This window comes from Notamacropus eugenii, chromosome 5 (genome assembly GCF_028372415.1).
Source record: "Notamacropus eugenii isolate mMacEug1 chromosome 5, mMacEug1.pri_v2, whole genome shotgun sequence".
Taxonomy (NCBI): domain Eukaryota; kingdom Metazoa; phylum Chordata; class Mammalia; order Diprotodontia; family Macropodidae; genus Notamacropus; species Notamacropus eugenii.
The window spans coordinates 31,269,360-31,292,074 of NC_092876.1; the positions used below are offsets into that span (position 1 = coordinate 31,269,360).

The 22,715-nt window shown below is 48.5% G+C and overlaps 1 protein-coding gene across 2 annotated transcripts in view; it reads left to right on the forward strand.

The window, feature by feature from the left end:
* Positions 1–12,857: 12,857 nt before the first annotated feature.
* The window catches only part of SIPA1L3 (signal induced proliferation associated 1 like 3), a 157,946-nt gene continuing 148,088 nt past the window's right edge, over positions 12,858–22,715 (forward strand). The window contains exon 1 of one of the 2 annotated variants that reach the window (XM_072608270.1): positions 12,858–12,982. The gene's annotated coding sequence lies outside the window, so the exon portion shown is untranslated. The remainder of the gene's footprint in view (positions 12,983–22,715) is intronic. The other variant, XM_072608268.1, reaches the window with a different exon arrangement.

Sequence of the window (22,715 nt, forward strand, 5' to 3'; positions counted from 1 at the left end):
GCATTATTCCATAAAAGCAACTATCCAGGGGATTTTCACAATCAGATCCCCCAGTCACTTGACTTGTTTCAGCATTTCCCCATTGCCAAGTTCTCCTTCATCACTGATCTCCAAATCCAGTGTTCTTTTTCCCGTGCCCCTCAGACTTAATTTAATAAATGGACTTGTCTTTGCTTAGGGCCACAGAATGAAAATCCATGGTCAATCAACAAGCCTTTATTAAGCATTTCCTGTGTTCCAGGAGCTAAATGAGGGATTGGGAAGACACATTACAAAGAATGAATCAATCCCTACTCACAAGGGGTGAACATTCTAATGGGGGGAGGGATGATAAGGACACAGATAAGTTTACGTAGAATAATGATAAAAAGAATAAGCATACAATATTTATACAAATGTATAGTTTACAGGTAAGGAAACTGAGGCCAAGGGACTTACTAAGAGTCATTCAGCTAGTAAGCATCTGAGGTGAAATTTGAGCCCAGGTCTTCCTGATTCATGTCCAGTGCTCTAGTCCTTAATGCCTATCACGTTGTTGTTGAGTCATATCTGACTCTCTGTGACCCTGTTTGGGCTTTTCTTGGTAGAGATACTGGAGTGGTTTGCCATTTCCTTCTCAAGTCATTTTACAGATGAGGAAACTGAGGCAAGTGGGGTTAAGTGACTTGCCCAAGGTCACACAGCTAGGGAGTATCTGAGATTGGATTTGAACTCAAGTCCACCTGACTCCAAGCCTGGTGCTCTATGCACTAGCAGCCTCACCAATTCTTAGGTGCAGGCCTAAAGTCAGTGTCAAGGTTCTCCTTCCCCTCCTCCCAAGGCTCTTCACCTTCTTCCATAAAGGGACATGCCCTCAGAAGAACCCTGGATGTGTACCAGTCTCATTATTTTTTTTTTTTTGAAGATTCAACACCAGTCTCATTATTGACACTGGTTCTGTCCTGTCTGGTCCTATGTTTGTGTCCCCTCCCCGACTCCTGCTGTACCTCTAGGTCTTATCTAAACTGTGCATCCCCCCAGCTCCCATAAACGGTGTTCTGCATGGGACTACACTTTACACATGGTCATTGAAATGAAGGTTTTCCACTGCTGTCTTAGCCACCCTAGGGAAACTCCCCTGTTCTCTTATGTTGGCTTTCAGGATCTGAGGAGCTGTCACCCCATGGTTTGAATGACTGGGGTTTGAATGGCTTAGTATTCATTCTCCCTTTCAGGGATGCTTGTGTTTTAAAATCTTTGTGGCTTTTCATTCAAAAGTTCAAGGAATGACTGTACTGGATGATTTTGGGCTGGTGGGAAAGACCTTCTTGGGCAGACAGGGTCTTCCTACTGGCCTTTGGTCTATACCAAAGGTGAATTCCCTGCAAGAGATCATACCTGGCTTCTTCATGCCCTGGTCTTTCCATCTCAGACCAACCTGAGCTTGGTCTCCATTCATTGATGGGAGTGGGGAGATAGAGCTCTGTTCTTCTATAGTTCTCTCAATGATACCACCATGAGACCATAAATTTAAAGCTAAAATGAATCTTAGAAGTCAACAAGTCCAATCCCCTTATTTTACAGGAGAGAAAACCAAGCCTCTGGAGTAGGATTCAAACCTACCTCTTCCTGAGCCCCAAATCAGCAGCCTATTCATATGTCATATCCTGTGTTCAAGACCTTAGGATGTGAGGGCTGGAAGGGACCTTGGAGGCATTGGAATCTTACTCTTTCATTTCATTTTAAAAACTTGAATCTTATTTTTTTCCAATTCACAAAAATATGGATTCAGTTACATGGCAAAGTGTCTCCTCCCACATGTATGGCGATGTCATTGTATGACTTGAAGAAGGGCAACATAGACATCTCTAGCTTCTCACCCAACCCTTCTCTGAGGGAGTTTTTTTGGGGAGGTTAAGTGACTTGCTCAGGATCACACAGTAAGTGTCAGACTGGATTTGAGCTCAGGTCCTCTTGACTTCAGGTCTGGTGCTCTATCTACTGTACCACCTAGGTGCCCTGAGATTGGATGCAAGAGGTTGGGGGCAGAAGCCACTTTGTTGTCCTGAGAAAGAGGAGGGACAGCGGACTGGAATTGTATCTATCTACTTCTTTAAATATTATTTGTTTAGGGAATATGGTCTTCAGATTCAAGCTAACTACTGGTCACTGTTTCATTAATGAAAAGAAGCAAGACCCAAGCTTTATATCCAAAACTTGAGTCTTTTCCCACCAAATACCAGTTCTGCAATGAATGCACATAGCAATTAGCAGAGAAACCCATTTATCCAAATCAGTAGCAAAACAGATATCAGAGAACGTATCCACATACATAAAAATATGTATACCCACCGACAGATGTGTGTGTGTGTATATATGTATACACACACACACACACACACACACACACAATGTAGAGTGAGAGAACTCCCATTGGGAACAAGGTAACTCAGATCAACCTCCAGAGGATCCTAGATCTTATCCAATGGGAAGTTCCCCTAAGTCTCTAGTGTAGCAATCTGGGGATGGAAACATGGTGGAGACTTCTAGCTCCTCTCGTGCTAACTTCTTCCCAAAATCTTTTTCTTCAACAAACTAAAATGGTCTTGGCATTTTCCATCTTTCCCTTGGACCAGAAGCTAGAAGTTCCTGAAGTGACTACAGAGCCCAAACAATTAGGAGATTCTGGTAGGATGGAAGAAACTGTAACTCTTCTTTCCCACTCTCTTAAATTCTGCCCCACCCCTCACTCAGACCCAAGATACTGATTTCCACCAATTCCCATTCCAATGGACTTTGGGACTAGAGTTACAATTAGGTACAACTACAAAACACTCTACAGAAACAAAGGAAGACAAAACATAGAAGTAACGTTAATTTCTCATGGATGAGCTGTTCCAAGGTAAAAAAAAAAAATGATGTTACTACCTAGATTTAGAACTATATTCATCAAATGACCAAGAGTTTACTTTTTAGAATTTGACAAAAAAAAATTCATCTGGAAGAACAAAAGATCAAGAACGTAGTGATACAACTACAGAAGTAAATATTCCCTATTTGACAAAAACTGCTTGGAGGATGGGAAAGTCAACTGACAGAAATTAAGAGTTAGACCAGTATCTTATACCATGTACCACAAAAAGGTCCAAAAGGATAAGTGAACTCAATGTGAAAGGTAACATCATTTTAAAAAATTAGAGGATAAGAAAAGGAGATAGCTTTCACAACTATGACTAGAGGGATTTTTTTTACCTAAATAGGGAGGAGAAATGATCATAGAAGACAAAAAGTGGATAGTTATGATTACGTAAAATTTATAAAGTTTTTGCAAAATAAAATAAATGCAATTTGAAGGGAAGCAATTGAAAAAAACCTCTGTTTCTAATAAGTGTTTAATATCCTGACGTGTCTATGCTCTCCACTATGTCTACACTCTCTGGAATGCCTGCAACATAATTTTCTCTTCCTTTCTCTCTCTCCTTCCATCTTCCTGTTCTCCCTGAAACATGGTTCCCTCCCGATGAAAGCACTTTTCTCACCACATTTTCTGTGGCTGGTTCTACTTTTTCTCATACTTCCTGACTCACTGGGAGCCTTGGAGGAGATGGGGGGAGCATTGCCCCTTCCAGACTCTCCCTTTACTACCATCACCAAGCAATTTCTCTTCCTTTGAGGTGTCCACTCACCAAATGTATTACCCAATCCAGATCCTGGTGGCTTTCATTTATCAACCCTTAGGACATTTTCCTTCCTTCTGCAGTGGGTTCAGCATTTGACTCACAAATTTTTCTCTTCTCCCCATCTTTTGCCCTCAAGGTGGCAGCGTAAGTGTAGATATTGTTACCCCTTCAAATGCCTTAACTTCCTAGTTCTACAATCTACTTGATTCCTATGACCTCCTCTTCCACTCCAACTCAGCTATACACAAAAATGGTAATACCTTTGATCCTACCTTCTCCCACAAGTATTTCTTATTCATGAGCTCTGAATTTCCTTTTTCTGGTCTTTGATGATTCCCTCTTTCTCTCTGCTGAATGGCCCTTAACCCTCTTCTCCATCCTTACCATGGTCTCTCTCTCCCTTCAGCCCCTCCATTCTCTCCTAAGCCAATGCCCTTATATAGGCTACACTCTCCTCCCTTCCCTGTCTTTCCTCTTTGAGCTCCACTCACCTTTACCTTTGATTCTCTTGCCCCCTTGTCCTATCCAATAACATCTTGCCAGCCCCCAACTCTGGATTTCTCCTGCCATTTGCTTCTACTTCTATTCACATGCTGCTGAATGGGAGTCATGGAGTCATGCTGATTGGGTGCACCACACACTGATGCTATCAAATCTCCCCTGGGTTCTAAATGCATCTAGGCAAACATTCCACTGCTTTCCAATGATTCCACTATCCCTCTCTCCACTGCAGCTTTTCCAAACAGTCTTCTCTTTCTTCAAACCCTATTTAACTAAGAACTAAGAACTTGGCTCACATCTCATTGAAAAAATGGAAACCATTTGCCAAGAGCTTCTCCTTCTTCCCTCCTCATTTCACATCACCCAATCATCTTCCTCATTGTTTTCACCTTCATCTGAAGAGGAGTTCATCCTCCTTGCCAAGGAGGCCCCATGTGCATCCTTGATCCCATCATTGCATATCTTCTCTAGCAAATCACCCCACACTGTCATCCCTGCTCTCTCTCCAATCTTCTCTCAGTTTTCCAAATTTCTCTCAGTTTTCTCCATCTCGACTGCCTACAGACATGACCATGTCTTCCTCATCCCTAAAAAAGTTCTGATTTGATCCTACCATCTCTTCTATCATTCAAGGTCTCTCCTCCATTTCTTGGCTAAACTTCTTGAGATAAAGTCCTTTTAGAAGAGTGTTTCTCTTCTAAATCCCCTGAAATCTGGCTTCCAACCTCATTGTTCTACTGAAACTGCTCATTTCAAAGTTACCAATGATTTCTTAATTGCCAAATCTAGTGACCACTTTTTTGAAGCAATTGTGGTTAAGTGGCAGGGTCACACAACTATTAAGTGTCTGAAATCAGATTTGGACTCAAGTCCTCCTGACTTCAAGGCAGGTGCTCTGTCCACTGCACCACCTAGCTGCCCCTAATAGCCTTCAACACTGTTGACCACAGTCTCTTTCCTCTTTAGGTTTCTCCACCTTCCCCTCCTATCTGCTTATTCTCAGTTGAATTTGCTAGTTCTTCATCCATGTTTCAGTCTCTGCTTGTAGGTATCCCCTGTGGCCCCCTCCTGGCCTCTCTTTGCTTCTCTTTTACCATTCTCCTTGGTGACGATCTATGTCTTACCACTGGAGTCATATGACTCTGGAGGAGAAAGTGAGGCTGATGACTCTGAACAGTTCTGCCTCACTCATGTCCAATTTATTTGCAAGTCAAGACATCACCCTCCTGATGTCACTGATCCGCTTTGAGAATGAAGAATGAACAGCAACATTCCTGGAATGTTCCCCCCACCACCACCAACTCCCTCTTCTACCTTTTGGCTTCCCGGGCTGCTTTCAAGCCTCCACTCAAGTCTCCCTTTCTGCAGGACTTTCCTGGACCTCCCAGCTACTGATACCTTCCCCTACTTGGTATATGGAAATACTTAATTGTTTTCATGTTGCCTCCACACACACATGCATTGGAATGTAAGTTCCTATTTTCCCTTTCCTTATATCCTTGTAACTTAGTGCAGTACTAGGAACAAAGTAAGTACTTAATACATGCTTGTTGACTGACTGTCCTATATAAAGAGGGGACATCATAGAAGGATATAGGACATATCATAAAAGGACAAGAGTCCTTCCCAATAGATATGCAACAAAAGACTGAAATGAAAAACTATTTTAAGCCACCAATAACTCTATGAAAAATGCTCTAAATTACTAATGAAAGACAAATGAGAATTAATATGAATTAAATGAAACATTAACATTAAATTAAATGAAAATAACAATTGTTGGAGGAGCTCCGGGAAGGTAGCCTCACTAATGGACCATTAGTGGAGTCATGGATTGGCTCAACCATTATGGAAAACAATTTTAAATGATGCTCCTCTCCCCAAGTTACTAAACTGTACAATGCCTTTAACTAAAAAATACTGCTAATAGGCATATATGTCAGAGTGGTCAAGGACAAAGGAAAAGGCCTTGTAGGTACAAGAATATTTAGAGTGGCATTTTTGTCGTAGAAAAGAACTGGAAACTAAGTAGGTGACTGTAAGTTAGGGAAGGACTAGACAAAGAATTAAAAAAAGAAAGGAAATAAACAAAATGCTTTTTCCATTCATTCATTCAAATTATGGCAGATGAGTTTTGGAGTAGGTTGCGTTACATTGAGCAAATCTCTCCATTCCAACTAAAATAAATGCTGAGACACTAAGACCTGAGAATTTAATGAGGTAAGAACATCTCAAAGGCTTTAGTTTATGTTAAAAGTCTTTTTGAAAAAAGTCATTTAAAAATCTTTGAAAGCCACTGGTCAAAGCAAAATTATACCAGACAGCAGTTCTATTTGTATTGGGTGAGTCCATGCCCAGTTGGTATTCTATAAAAGAGCAGACCCCATTCAGAATGAAGAAAATTCAAGCAAACATAAAGGAGAAAGCCCTCTGAGAAGGAATCAGTTGGGATCAGGGGAGGATCAGAGCCCTGGGCCTTGGTGATTGGTCAAGTTTGCCTTCTTCCACTTACCACAAGAGGACCTCGTGAATTTCAGAGGACTGTCCATCTTTGTATTGCCACTAGAGCAATGAGAAGTGTGGCAATAGGAGGTACCCCATTAGCAGTGTCCAGGTGCTATGTTACCCTCATTTGCCACATGTTCTCAAAGCTTGAGATCACTTTCCCCTAGACTCTATTTTTTGTGGGAGAGTGTGTCAGATTTTAGGGTGGATGTTTTGTACCATCTATCTTGGTAAATACACTTCCCCCTTTCTAAGAACTAATTGAGTCTGGATGACAATTTATATCAGGGGATATGAGGGGAAATGACCCTGAAAGACCTCATAATTCTGAGTGTCACAAACTCCAAAACTAAAGATTTAAAGACCTTTGAAAACATTAGGCCACTAGGTGGCACCATTATGCACAGAACTCTGCACCTGGAGTCATGAAGACGAGTTCAAATGTAACCTCAGACACTTACTAGCTTTGTGACCCTAGACAAGTCACTTAACCCTGTTTGCCTCAGTTTCCCCATCTGTCAAACAAGGAGGTTGGATTAATGAGCTCTAAGGTCCTTTCCAGGTCTAGATTTATCATCTTATGATTCAGGCATGTCATAAGTCAAAGTGGTGTAATGGAAAGGGTATTTATTGATTGGAAATTCCTATTCTTTTGCTTTTTTAGATATTTTCTGTGTGACTGGAGTCAGGGAAGAGGCTTGCCTACTCACTCAGCCTGTTTCCTTATTCCCAAAATGGCCAGGGTAGGGTGTAGCAGCAGCAACAGTACTAGTACTAGTAGTAGTACTGGTACTGGTAGTAGCAGTAATATAGCTGTTGTTCAGTTGTGTCTGACTCTTTGTGATCCCATTTGGAATTTTCTTGGCAAAGATACTGGAGTGATTTGCCATTTCCTTCTCCAGCTCATTTTACAGATGAGAAAATTGAGGCAAACAGAGATTAAGTGACTTGCTCAGGGTCACCCATCTAGGAAGTGTCTGAGGCTGTATTTGAACTCAGGTCTTCCTGACTCCAGGTCTAGCGATCTATCCACTGCAGCTCCATTTAGATGCCAGTAGTAGTAGATGATAACATTTATATAGCCCTTACTGTGTACCAGGCACTATGCTAAGCACTTTATGGAATGAATGAATGAATGAAGGGCTTGCTATATGCATTGTGCTTAAGGATATAAAATGCCCCAGCTCCCAAGGAACTTCCATATCCTTGGGGGAGACACATATACATAGGACATATTTATCTGTAAAGAAAATGCCAGTGTGAGATTCAGAGGCAGATGATCTCTCAAGTTCCTTCTACCTTTCCTCCTGTGATACTCTGAGAGCAGGAATCCTTATTTGCCTTAATCTCTCACATGAGAATACAGGCTCCTTGAGAGTACAGAAGGTGCTTTGCTAACTAACTCATTCATTCATCCGTTCATCCATCTATCCATTCATTCATTCACTCACACACAGACACACACACACACACACACACACACACACACACACACACACACACACACACACACACACACACACACACACACACACACAACCAACCAACCCCCTAATCTTCTTAGCAGCATCTATAGCAAAAGTTTAGTAAGACTTTTCCTGGAGTTGGTGTAGTGAGAGGAGCTGGCTCTAGAGGGCACCATGTCTCTGGATTCCATGAGCTGTCTCCCATTGGTCCTTCTGTTGGAGGGCCAGCCAGGAGAGAAGGATGCAGGGAGGTGGGAGGGAAGGAGGGAGGGCAGTCAACATGGCTTGAGGAGGTCTTCCTGTGTGAGCTGCCTCGCCATCCCCTTCAGTACTCTGAGGAGCAGCCTTCTGAATTTGAAGGATTCTGGAGCATAGGCTCATAGAGGACTTTACAAACCATTGAGCAGCCCCCTCAGTTGACAGATGAGGAATCTGAAGCTCTGACAGGTCCAGTGACTTGCCCAGGGATTTGAGTCAAGATTTGAACTTAGGTCTTCTTGGGGCTCCAAGCCCAGCATGCTCCACTATACCACACTGATCATCTAACAACCAGTTTTTGACTATATGCCTAACCCAGGTCTTCCCTGCTGGAGTGGCCAGCCACCTATCCACTCAGCTTCCTCTTGCTGTGTAAGCATTAGCTCTCCATCTTCCTGGACAACCCCTACCTTTTGTTTCTACATGCCTCTGTCCGACATTTAAAAGCTCCTTACCACCTGGGTCTGCTATCTTTCCAGTCTGGTTCAGCTTTATTTGCCTTCATGCACTCCATGGGTCAGTCAGGTCTGCCTTCCCCCATTACTTACAGAGGATGATTAGTTTCCCACTTCCATGCTTTTCCATAGCCTGCTCCCCATGTCTGGAATGCATACCTTCCCCACCTCCTCTTGCTGGTTTTCTTTAAGATTCAGAAGTGGAAAGCCTGGTAGTCAGAGCCTTAAGTGACTGAGGGACCCTGTTAAGCCACCCACAAAGGGCTGGTCTGAAGCATAGGGCCTCCCCTGGGATGGGAGCCAGAGGCAGCCCAGCCAGACTGAACCTTTGCTGCAGAGCTAAACGCCCCCACCCCCAAATGGACAATTAATAGAGGCATGTGGAATTGCATTCAGGTCTCCTCCTCTGTGTCCTTAGGTTAATTCTGTGCATGTTTTGTTATCTGTATATTCACTAAACCCCTCCGTAGAATGTAAGCTCTTGAAGACTGGGCCTGTGTCTCCGGTGCTCGGCGCCTGGCAGTCAGTCACTGCTTTAATTTTCAATTTTAATTTTGTAATTTTTATTTACAGACTTTGCTTTTATTATTTTCACCTTTATTCGTCAATCACTTATTACGTGCCAGACACAATTCTGGCACTGGGGGGCCAATGAAGGGTAAAAACAGAGTTCCTTTCCTCGAAGAGCTCACATTCTAATGGGTAGAACAAGAGGTAAATAACTTGAAATATATAGATTAGGGAGGAGGAAGGTCATCTGAGAGGGAAAGGCACACACTAGGTGCTTAATAAATGCATTGTTGATTGATTGAGACCTGGATTTGAATCCTGCCTCTGATCCAGATCCCTCTTAATATTGATGCCTTCCCATTGTTATTATTTCCAGTTTATTCTGTCTACAGCTTGGTTGTAGATAGTTTGAATGTTGCCTATGTTTAATTGTGAGCTCAGTAGGTTCAGGGACTGCCCTTTGCCTTTCTTGAAATCGCCAGTACTTGACCCAATGCTTGACACACAGTAGGTGCTTAATAAATTCTAGCTGTGGGCAGGTCACCCCTCTGAACTGGTCTTATCTTCCGTAAAGATCTTCATTGTGAGGAAAGTGGATTGTACGGATGTGAGTTATGAATATTGTTATTATAGGTGTGCGGGGGAGAGCAGGGTGGAGACCAGGATTCAATCCCATTAGCCCTTATTAAGTAAATGTTCAACGTCTGCTAGGCACTGGCTCAGCGGAGATCTGTGCGTTAGGGAGACCAGACTCTGGGGCATCTGGCCTTCCCCTCCCCACCCCCACCCCCCTGCCCCAGTTCTCTAGGTCTCTGCTGGGTCTGTCTTTAAGGCCTTTCACAACTAGGCAGAGCCAGGGCTAGGGCGGGGACCTAAGGTGTGAACACAGGACTTAAGGTGTAAAGAGGGATACTTCTCTCCTCCGATTTCCCTGAGCCTTGTGCTTGGAGCTCCCTTTCCCCCTGATTTCACTCTCCCTGGTAGCCTAGACATTTATGTATGGAGAGACCTACGCCCATTGGAATATGGAGAGACTCTAATACTGTATTAAAATATATTAAAGAGTAGGTTTCCTGAGGGCAGAGCCTAGGTCCTGTCTATCTTTGTCTTTCTTACTCCAAGCATGAGCCTTAGTAAATATTTGTTGAATGAATGGCTGGGATTGGCTCTCTAAGGTACTGAGGTCTAGAGCTTCCATTCAGTTAGTGGACAAGTATTTGATTATTAAAAATTTGAACGGATTTTCAATATCACCTTTATTTCCAGATAATGTCCATAGAGCCATCCCTTTAACAAAGAATAAAAAATGAACCTGACACTCTAAATGACATTCCACACCTATGGGAGAAAGGGAAAGAAGGGTACTTTCTCATCTCTTCTTGGGGGTCCAAACATCAACTATTTCTTAAGCACTTACCATCTACAAGGAGGGGTGGGGGCGTGGAGAGAAGAAAAATGACAAAGAAAGCAATGACCCAGTTTCTGCCCTTGAAAATCTTAGATTCTACTGAGGGTGGGGAGTCAGGGGATGCACAGACGTAGCATAGCGTGGGACGTTGGCAAAGGAGAGCTTTAAAATGGTTTTTGAGAATTTGAGGAAGGGGAAAATGCTTTCAGCCGGGAAGGAAAAGTTTCCTGGAGGAGGTAAGCCTTGAGGAAAGATTTCTGTCAGAGATGAAGGGAGGAGGGCACATGAGCAGTGTGCACATGGAAAAAAGAAATTCCCCCAAAGCAAGTGATCTAGTCTGGCTAGGAGTTGGAGTGAAATAAGGCTGGGGGACTGGGGTCCAATTATTGAGGCCTGGAAATGCTGGACTGTGTATTTTATCTTCCCGGTAATGGGGAGCCCTGGAAGGCTTCCAAGCAGAGCAGAATCCAGTATAGTGCCCAGATATGGAAGCTCACGGTGATAGTGAATGCCTGGGAGAGGATGGAGGCTTCTGACCATCTTGTACCATGAAAACTTTCATGGAAAGTGTCCTGGGTTCAGACTGGGCTCTTCACAGCCCCTCTATCCATCCTTCCCACCTAGCCAAGAACGTCTGCTGTGAAAAAGCAATTGAAGTGGGTTCCTATCTCAACTTTGTTGCTAATTAGCTGTGACCTTGGGCAAATTCCAGTTTTCTCATCTCTAAGAGGACCGGAGGAGGAAGAGTCAGCTTAGGACTTGGGAGTTAGGAAAAGCTAGATTGGAACACTGCCTCAGTCACTTACTGTGTGACCCTGGGTGGGTCATTTAATCTCTTTGGACCTCAGTTTCTCCATCTGTAAAATGTGTGTGTGTGTGTTCCTTCTTGCTCTTCAGCTGCGATCCAGTCCGCTGGCTGTACTCCAACGTTCCTTCCAGAGATGGCAGCCCAGGGCTTGCCCTATTGGGCGGGGGAAACCTAGCCAGTTGTGGGACCCGTGGGACCCAAGCCACCCCCAGAAAGCATCTTCCTGCCTGGCCTGTTATTAACATCAACAATAACAAGGCTAATAACCCCCCTGCGGGGCTTCCCCGGCCCCTCCTAAGCGGCTGTCTCACTGGGACAAGCTCTCCCACCAGGGCTTTTTCAGAGCACCCGAGGACGGTGCCCGCTGGAACCAGGTGGGTTGCCTCCTCCTCCCCAGCCTCAGTGTCTCCCCAGAGTCATGGGTGGGGGGTACTCAGCTAGGGAAAGAAGCATTGAGACGGTGCCTGCTGTGTGCCAGGTACTACCCGCTTTACAAATACTATCCACTGTGACGTGGCGAGGTGCCTGCTGGAGAGCTCCCAGCCTGACTGTTTGAGGAGGGGCGACCCCTTCCACCCCCTGCTGTGCCAAGGTGGGGAGGCAGGGGGGAAACTAGGCCACTCGATGGGGCTAAGACAAAGGCAGGGCGCAGGCTCTGGAGGGAGCTGGGAGGCTGTGTCCAGGATGGGAGGGTGGGCACTGACCCTTTGGGGAGGTAGGGGGCTCTCCGCTCGGAGCGGGGGGTTGGACATTGACGGACAGGCGTGGGGGCGGCCCAGTCCATTCATCCACGTTTATTAGGGGCCCTCCTCCCACGGGACCGCGCACGCCACCCCCTCCAGGCCCCCTGGGGTGAGACTGGCCGCCGGCCGCGGGCAGGGCTACTCAGGACCGCGCCTAGGCGTTTCTCCGGAGACTTGATTGACGGTGGAGTGTGGGGGCGGGAGGCGGGTCCCCATGAGGGGGCGGGGCACAATGAGACCCTCTAGACCCGCAGTCTCCTGCCGGGGAACGCGGTGGGGCCGGGACAAGGGTCTCCCCACGGCGCATCCCTGGTCCCACGAGGCGCCGGGACTGGCCCTTTAAGGCCAGGGTCGAGGCTCGCGCGCCGGGGCCGTTCCCTGGAGCGGGCGCCGCGAAGGAGCGCGCCTGCGCGTCTCCGCCGCGCCGCGCGCCCGCCGCCCCGCCCCGCTCCAGGCACGCGCTCGCCTCGGCTAGGGCCTCGGCCGGACCGCGCGCGCGCTCCTGTGCGTGCGTCCCGGGGCGCGCACTCCGCCCCTGCCCCCTCCCGCCGGCGGCGCGTCCTGTCCCGGCGCGCGCGCGTTCGAAAGTCCTCGCGGGCGGCCCCGCCACCCCAAGTTAGCTGGAGTTGCTTGTGGCTGCGCGCGGCGCTCGGTTCGACTCAGCCCGGGGTAAGTGCCTCGCGCCCCGCGCCCGAAGCCCGCACGCCCCATCGCGCCCGGGAGCTTGGCGCCCAGCCGGCGGCCCTCGACGGCCCGGGGAGCCCCCCTCGTCCCCGGGGGATGGCGGGGCCGGCCGGCCGTGCTCCCGCTCCCGGTGCGCCCTCTTCCTCCCTTCCCCGACCCTCGGCTGCTTCGGCTGCGGCTGCTGGGACTTGTAGTGTCCCCGGGAGCCGTCCCACTCCCCGGGTGGGCGGCCGCCGGACTACAGCTCCCGGCAGGCCCCGCGCCGCAGGGGGGAAGGGGACCGGGGGAGAAACCGAGCCCTCCCGGCCGCGCATGCGCGGGAGAGCCTGCCTGCCTCTTTTCTTCCCCAGGACCTCGGGTTCCGCAGACTTGAGGCTCTGCTCCCCGGGACCCCGCCGTGGGTGCTGGGCAGGGGGAGGGGGCCAGATTCAAGGGGATGCCCTGAGCCCAGCCTCTTCCCCTCGTACAAAGAGGGCAAGGGACTTGTCCAGGGATACACGGCAAATTCATGGCGGAGCTGGATTCGAACTCAGGGCTCCCTGTTCCCAATTCAGTGTCCACCTTATCCTGCTTCCGTCTTGTTTTTACAGGGTTGTTCTCGTGCTTTCTCCCCAGTTAGTCTGTAAGCTTCTGAAAAGCAGGGATTGCCTGCTCTTTCTTCTAAAAAGCCCAGTGCTGGTACACAGTAGGTGCACCATTAGTGCTGGTTGGTTGACTAAGCCTCAGTGGCCTAGGAGGTTGCATGGGGTGCATTTCTGCGGCATCCTGGTTATGCACAAGTTAGTGCATTGCTGCTGGTGCACCTGAGACCCCCCTCCCCCAGGTATGGGGAAAGGGTTGATGACTGGAGGCAAGCTCCATCTAGAAATATAGATCTCACTGGTCCTTTGTTCTTTGTTTACATCACTGTCACGTTCTGGTGACGACCTGCAAATCCTGTGGAGCGCTGGTACCCAGTAATACAGTTGGGAAATGCAAATCAACCTATTGTACATGTGGTATGTATGCCACATTTTACATCCATAGACCCTCACCTTTCTGCCTGCAGGGGGGAGACATGCTTCACTCTGGGCCTCTGGAGGCAGTTTTGGATATCATATTAATCACATGATGAAGCCTTTCAGTTTTCATTTAACTTGTGGTCACGTAAAATTGTTTTCCAGATCCTCCTGACTTGGCTCCATCAATTTCTATAAATCTTACGAAATTTCTCCGAATTCTGGATTTTACATTTGGGGTAGGACATTGCTGTTTGTGGGACCTCTGGGAAGTCACTTCATCCCTCCCCTCATCTGTCAAATGAAAGAGTTGGACTAGATCAGAGGTCTGTCAGAACCAGATTAAAATGTAATTGGGAAATGTTTAACAAAATTTAAAAAATACAGTACAATATAGATAATGTTAGTTTGTGGTTTTCTGGCTTGTGTGGGTTTGATTTAGACACCGTTGCCCTCCATGGCCCTTGTCATCCCTTGTAATTCTAGTACTGTGCTTTGTGTGTTTGCATTTTCTTTTTCTGGCTCAGCCTTAAGCCTTCAGGGGGATCTGCTCGTCCTTCCAGATCCAGATACTATTTTTGTTTGACCATCCCCTTCATCAGTAAAGACCTCCATTTTCAGCTTTTTGCTAGTACAAAAAATGCTGCTGTATTTTGCATATATGGGACCACTCCTTCTCTGGCATTTCCTTGGTGTCTACACCGTACCCAGTAATACATCATTGGAACAGAGAGGATGTATGGTCTAAGACCCCTTCGTGTTATGCCCAGCTTTTCCAAAACAGCTGGGCCAATTCTCAGCCCTCCTTGGAGGGCCTTAGCATGCAATGCGGGTGGCAGCCCTCCAGCATGAACCGTTTTCATGTTCTGGCATCTTTGCCTGTACGGGGACTTGGAATTGTTTTGATTTTAATTTCTTGTGTTACTGATGGTTGGGAGCATTCTTTCATGTGGTTGTTGAAAGTTTAATTTCTTTTGAAAACTGGGAGTTCGTTTATCTGTTGGGGAACAGCTTTGGTTATATATCTGTATATGTTCCTTCTACATCTTGGATAGGAGACTTATTTAGCAAAGATGAGTGTTGTAAAGATTTTGTTTGTGACTTTTCAGTTCTGTGTGATTAAACTTGTCCACTTATCTTCTGCAATCGACCTTCTCCCTTTTAAAATGAGGACTTCTCACCCTGGCCACAATTTGCAAGGTTACTGCCCTACCTTTGATTTTTTTATGATGTGACTTTAATGTTTAGGTCACGTATTCATTTAGACCTTACTGTGGCATACGGATGGCATCGTATGTTGGTCTAAGTGTCATCTCTGCCAGACTGCTTTCCAGTTTTCCTAGAGGTTTTTTTCCTTAAAGTTTTCAAAGTTTTTCTTTTTTCTTTCTATTAATTAACTTATTTGTTTTCAATTTTCTACAATCACTTCCATATATCTTACATTTTCCCCCTTCCTCCCCCTTCTTTGCCCTTCCCCCCCTCCCCTAGATGGTGTGCAATCTTATGTAGGTTCTACACATACATTCTTACTAAATACATCCCAGTGGTTTTTATAGAAGATGAGATCCTTAACCCAGGCGTTGGTATCCTTGGGTTTTGGAACCATGTGGAGGTCAGAGTTGGGGTGTGTGCCCTCCTGGTGCCTGGCCACAGGGCATTGCTGCTGGTCATCCTGCTTTTCTTGAGGGCTGAATAGGAGATGCCGCAGGGGTTGAGGATCTCTGTGAATGAATGTCTGGTCCAGGGGGATCTTAGCCTGGGGGGAGTCGGGGTGGGGGTCTGTGAACACTTGGAGAACCATACTGTAGGAGAATTGGCTTCTTTGTACTTTATACATTGGAAGACATTCGTCTGAAAAGGGGTCCCCAGGCTTCCCCAGATGGTCAGAGGGGTCCAAGAGCCTGCTGTGGTCTAGAGGATCTCTATGTCCAGAGAGTGGTCATTGGACCTCCGTGGGACAGCAGCCCTTCAGATGCTGGAGGGTGGAGGTTGTGCCTCATCCTGCTCCCCTTCCCCACTCCGCAGTTCCCCCAAGCCACATTCAGGTGGGATGTGGCCTCAAAGCTCTTTCCTCTCCTGCTTGCTCTTCTCTGGACCCTCTGAGTGCCAAGCTCCAGCCATGCTCTGACCCGGGCAGAATTGAGAGGTGTAGCTACCTCCTGTTCAAATGGATCATGCTTGTAAAGCCCTTAGCATAGTGCTTGGCATGCAGTAGGTGCTTAGTAAGCACTTGTTCCCTCCCTTGATGCCGACCAGATCCCATAAGCTTTCTTGGTCTCCATCCCAGTTCTGAAGCCTATGGAGCTGGCAGCCTCCCCCACCCCCCTTTTCAGACAACTGCTGCTCAACCAGCCCCCCCCCCCCCCACCTTGTGAAGTTGACTTTTTTGAACCCAAGGGTAAGATGTTCTGTTGATTCCTCTTTGTCTTGTCAGATTCAGCCAGGCTCTAGCTTGTCTTGTGCTTTTTGCATCGATTCCCATATCTTATCTGAGCTTTGTGGCATCTGTCAGCTGGAGAAGTGTGCCATCTGCACCCTCATCCGAGTCACCAATGCCAGTGTTCGCTGGCCTGGGTGAAGCACAGATCTCTGGGTCCCTGTGCTAGAGACCTCTTGCCAGGTCAGGACTGACCCGTCTTCGCAATTGTCAATCCCATGAGGTCCAGATCTGTTTCCTTGGGGCATCCTAGAGGCCCCATCTCCCTTCCCTCTTTGCAGGATTACTTTGAGACACGTTATCAGATGCTCTGCTAAAATCCAGATGACCTAGAACTACAGCATCCCCCCCAACTGACCAGTTTAGTGAGTCTGGAAAGACCTGTTCTTATGAAGCTAGCCTGGCTCCTTGTGGTCGCTCAAGCAACTAACATTTATCAGATACCTTCGGTGTGCTGGGTGCTAGGTTCTGGGGATACAGGAGAAATGAAGCATCCCTTGCTTTCTTTTCTGGGACTGGGTCTTCCTACTTCACTCAGGCTGGCGGTACTGTGTCCAGTAATGGGCCTGTGCCCATCTCTGACTCCAACTGGAAGCTTGGATGTGCCCTGTTCCTCCTTGGGCCTCCTGCTCAGACTTGGTGAAAGGCCGATGGGTGCTGTAGGAGGCCACCCCAGCCTGTGCCTCCTGGGGGACATTTGAGGGAGCTGACATTTTATTGGGGGATGTGGTCATGTTTGCTGGGGTCTCTGATGATCCCCGCCAGAGGCATTCTTCCCGCCACAATGTCCTTCCCCAGCTCTCTGGTCCTTTTCCTCCTCCCAATGTTTCATCCACCACACCCACCTGGCCTTTCAGGCCCCAGGGTAGGATTCACTGGGCCAGTGACTTCATCCAGGGCACCTCTGCTCTCTCTTTTCTTCTTATCTTATCTTAGCACTGTGCAGGCTGGTAGGAGGTGCTAACAATGGGGGGCCTGCCAGGGCGGTGGTGGACTTGGTGGTGTCAGTGCCGGCCGTGCAAAGGTGTCATTGCAAAGGTGTCATTTATCTCCGTTGGTGTTCCAACCCTGAAGCTGAGTGGATTTAGGCCATCGCAGCATTAGGAGGCTGGGATGGGCCATGGCTTGGCAACTGACAAGGTCTGTAAGCAGGCTGCTGAGGGTTTTTGTCCAGGAAGCCCCTTTGACATCATTTGTGATTCTGGAAGGGAGCCAGCCTTGCTTCTGAGTAACCTGGCTGGACCTTCCCAGACTGGCTAGGTCATAATATGTTCAAGTGTGACCTTTAGAAAGGATGGGCCAAACCCTCCTACAGTTCACACTGTTCCCCCCCCCTCCCCCCAACCTCTCTACCCTGAATCACACTCATATCCTCCAATGGACCGTCTGCTCCTTGAGGGTAGAGCCCGTGCTACTGTCCCTCCTCACAGGACTCTGAGCTTGGGGGTGCTTACTTAAGCAGCTCTTCAACTAGGAGACTATCTGAGCCTTGGGTTGCCCTCGTCTCCAGACCTTCTCCCCTCAGCTCCTCTTGGCCAGGATGGGGGTCCTATGGCTTGGCTCTCTGGGCCTGGGCATAGGCCTCCTAAACGTTGGCGGGTGGTTCCAGTTGTCAGGTGGCAAGTCAGAAATGGGGCTTGAGATGTGGCTTTGGAGCCATTGGCGGCTGTGCCCCCCAGCCTCCTTGGCCTCTAGGCTCAGAACTCCTGGGGAGTGGTGGGGGAGCTTGGCTGCTGACTTGGGGTGACTGTTGATGTCACCTGGACTTGTAGACTTTGTGGAGGGAGTGGGCACCATATGCCCTCCCCACATTATGATGCTTGTGAGTGGGAAAGGTTCTCAAGGTGGTTCTGTTTCCTGTGGGGAGACAATTCTTGTAATGGTGGTGACTTTCTTAGTAATCCCCTGACTGAGCCTGATTCCTGTGTGAATGACCTCCATCTGCCATGGCCTCCCAGTGGCCAGCCATGATCCAGCATCCACCTGTACACATTGAAGTTGAGAGAGGCTGTGGACTCAAGCCACCAGGCATTTATTAAGCACTTGCTGTGTGCCAGGTACCCAGTTAGGCACCAAAGACTCAAAGCCAAAGTGTGGAACAAGTCTGTGCCCTCGAAGAGCTTCTGTCATGGTCATCTGGGGCAAACAAGAGATGCCTATGGAAGTGGATGGATGGGTGGGAGTGGACAAGTCCCAGCAGGACGTCAGCAGGGTGAGTGATGTCATTCTCCAAGGCATTCTGCCTGATTATCGAGGCCAGCTGAGGATCATTCCCAGCTGGAAAGAATGAGCTAAAGCCCCAAGACTCAGGTGACCTTGGGTGACCTTGAACAAGGCATTTCACCTCAGTTTTTTCAACTAAAGAATGGGACGATTGGAGGGAGTCATTCACTGGACTCTATGACTGTGTGTGTGCTTGTGTGTATGTGTGTGTGTGTGTGTTTCTTTGTGCTCCTATGGCTTTTGGTTTTATGTAGATCAAACCTTGATTCTGAGGAGGGTCTCTGGGCTTTACCAGCCTGCCAGCCCAAGGGGTCCCAGAAGCAGAGGGAGTGACAAGTCTCTTCCACTTCTGAAGTTTGAATAATCAGGATGCAGCTGGACTTGTTTGGAGCCAGTGAGACACCAAGCAGCAGGCCTGTAGGCCAGGGACCTGTCACTGCACAACTAAATTTCCTTCTTTTCCCTCCTGAAATGCCAGTGTCCTACAGTCTTCTGGTGGCAGAAGGGAGTCCTGGCATCTTGTCCAGTTCTTCTCTGGAGCGTCTGGAGTGAGAGTGATGGCACACACTGGCAGTCAGGTCTGCGTAGCACATCCCACACACCTTTGCTAGCCTGCAGGATTGTGTTCAGAGACAGAATTGTCATTTCTGAAGCTGAACATATATTTGGACAACCACAGACAGCTTAGGCTTTGGCTTGTACCCAGCTAAGGCCCCCAGTCCCCGATGGGAAATTCCTGCTGACTTCTTCCTTTCTGCCTCAGCACAAACAGAAATGAAAGAATGAAAGTGCCCATCTCCTCATATGGGCACTGCTCCAGGGCAGCGTCAGAGGCAAGGGTAGCAGGTGGTAGAAATCTGGGCATGGAGGCAGAGGAGACAGGGTCAGAGCCTGGTTCTGATGCTTCCACAGATGAGCAGCCTGGGCAGCTTTTATCAAGAAGCCATTGCTTTGGGCCAGGTCCTGGGTGCACAGATAAAGGTGAAGACTATTCCTGCCCTTGTCTGGGGACAAGCAAGGGGTTGCCCTCTTGAGGGAGTTTGCACTCCCAGCAGAGCCTTGGAGGGAGCTGGAGGGGGAAGAGTGGGGGTCCCTTCCATAGATTCCTGGGGGAGAGCCAGAGTAAGGCCGTGATGGGATGACCCCGTAACCCAAGCCCAATTTAATGCGCCTCTCCCTGGCCTCATCACTCATCCATGATATGGTTTCCCTAGAACTCAGTGCTTTCCTTAAACTTAACCATTGGAGGATGGTGAGGTGGCTATACCTTGCTGGATCGAGGGAAGGGTAGCAAGGGCCATACCATGTGTCCATTGTGCAGAATGTGAAGTGAAAAGTAGGTGGCTCAATTTAGACAAGGTGGTGAAGGCTAGAGTCAGTGGACTGGTCTGGATTGGGCCATAGGTGCTGACCCTTTGCTCTGTGACCTCTCAGGAGTAAAGTAGAAAGCCTGGGCCTCCCTCCCTCCCCAGCCACAAGAGAAGCTCTAGCCATGGGGAGCCTGCCTCCCTCACCAGTTTCCCTTTTCTGGGGAATCTCATATCCCCTGCCCTTGCCCCTCGGCACCTCTGTAGTAATGGGAGAAACATAGAGTCCTGTGTTGTACCAGCAAAAGAATCACCAAATTCAGTGACAAAAAAGAAAGAAAAATGTGGTGGACTGGAGTCAGGGACTGGGCAGGTGATGCAAATGCCAGGTTAGGGGCAACAGACCAAGCATTGGTGGGGGAGGTCCTGGAGTGGGCACATGCTTCTTACTCATATGAAGCTGAGCCCGTGAGTGGGCTTTCCTTCCACTAGCCATGTAAATTAACTTGGTCCAGGGTTAGAAAGGAAAGGAGGCAAAGGAAATGGTTCAGGCTGCTTGACTGACTGGCCCCACAGAGTCAGGGATCAATCAATGGATCAGGGTCACCTTGGAGGGAGGGATGCCTCTTGTAGAGTGACCCAAGGCACCATCCCTGACCCTGGGCTGGTTAGCATTTTTGTCAGGCACAGACTGCAGTATGATGAAAGGTGGGAATGTGGCCTAAAGTTGGCCAGGCTGGCTTATGTCAGAGAAATGCCAGGCTCCCAGAGGTCTTGGCAGGCAGGGAATTGCAGGGGAGACTGAATGGAGTAAGATGAAGCCTTTTGGTACCTTGGATTCCTCAGGTGAGTCAGCAGTGGGGCATACTGATTGCCAGACGCCCTCATGTGTGTCTTATGAGGCTCTGGGAGAAAGAGGGTGGGAGGGGGGTCTAACACTTTGATCAGGCTGTATCTGGAGGAGTGGGTGGGTGCTTAATGTCCTGAGGACAGTCAGGATGAGGAAAGGTCTGGGCAATATCCTCTGAAGACCATTGGAGGAAATGAGAATGTTAGCCTAAAGAAGAGGCCTTAGGAAGGCTGTGGTGCCTGGTGCCCAGGTCTCTGAAGGCCTGTCTTGTGGAAGGGGGCTTAGCCTTGTTCTGTTCAGGGCATGCGGTGCAGAGAGATAGATGGAGACCTACCCCCTGCTGGATGACAGCTTGTCAGGGAGGTAAAAGAGGGGATCATCTTGTGCTCAGTGCTGACTGAAGCAGATGCTGTGCCTGTGTGTATGCTCTGGGAGATATTGGAGGCATTGGTGGCTGAAGCCTGAAGCCTGTGTGTTGGAGCCAGGGAGACCTGGCAGGGGCTGCTGAGGGTGTCTGCTGCAGCCTAGGGAGAGCCAGCTCTACCCATCAGCAGCCAGCGATTGGGGGACAGGAGGCATGCCTTGAAAGGTCCTATTTCCTGCACCACCCTCAGTTCTTGAAGCAGGTCTGCTGGAGCAGCTGCCCGTGTGAGGGCTGAGGGCTGGACTGAGGCCTTCCAGGTTCATTCTGGAAACACCAGAAGGGCAGAGCTGGTATTCTGTCCAAGCTGCTTTGTTTTACAGATGGGGAAACTGAGACCCAGACGGGGTTCTGCCTGAGGGTAAATGGTGGGATTCTTCAGGATTTGTAGGGAGCTCAACCTCTCCTTTGTCTGAGAAAAACACTTTGGGTGTGAGGACACAGGGTGGGCAGAGTGGTGTGCTGGTGGCCATGTTGGGAGCCCCTCAATTTCTCAACCCTCCAGGATTTCTTGGCAGCCAGGGCCTCAGCACTGCCCTCCCAGTCAGCACTGGCGCTGCCTCCCATTCCCTTTCACTGAAAGGTTCCTTCCCTGGGGCCTCTGGGGCTTTTCTGTATGGGCAGGGACCCTTCCAACAGCCTGGTTGGGTAGGTTCAACGTGTCTCATTGCAACTTTCCAAGTCAGGAACATTTCAGAACATTTTCTCTCCATTTTTGGAGTCCAAGGTACTGGGTTCAAATACTGCCTCAGCCAGGAACTTAAACTTTGTGAGCTTGGGCCAGCACCCCTACCTCCCTAGGCCTCAGTTTCCTCATCTGTAAAATGAGGGGCTTAGTTAGATGCCTTGGAGCCTAAATTCTAGGCCATAGTTCTGCTGGTCACAATATTGCTGGAGCCGAGACTTGAACCAGGCTCTTTGGGGCCAAAGCGTCATCTGTCCTCAGTCCCGTCTGCCTTATGTTGTGAGAGGGATGTGAGCAGCAACAAGAGGGTGCCGGAGCCTCCCAGGGCCCAGATGGTGACCCCAGGATCCAGCCTTCCCTCTCCCTGGCCCAGTCCTCTTGAAGTGGGATCTTAACTAAGCCTTGCTGTGGAACCTATGAGCACACACGTGTGCACACATACGTGCAGTACACACACACACACGCACATGCATGCATACACACATGCACACATGTGTGCACACACACTCATTTGCAATGGACTTTTGGTAAAAACTTCCCCTTCTCTCTTCGAACCCCCAGAATGTCCAGCTGAGCAGTGGATTCGTCCCCTTCGCCAAAAGAGTAGAATTTTATAAATCCGAGGAATCGAGCTGGTCTGACACCTGCTAGGGGTCAGTTCTTCGTGGCCCCTGTGGCTTGTCGTGCTGGGTGGTCCCTCCAGATAAGTGCTCTCCTCTCCTTTTCAGTGTATTTCCCTTCCCGCCAGGGATGCTCTGGTACCCATCCAAGTCTCTGCCAGCTAGATGCCAGCCTCA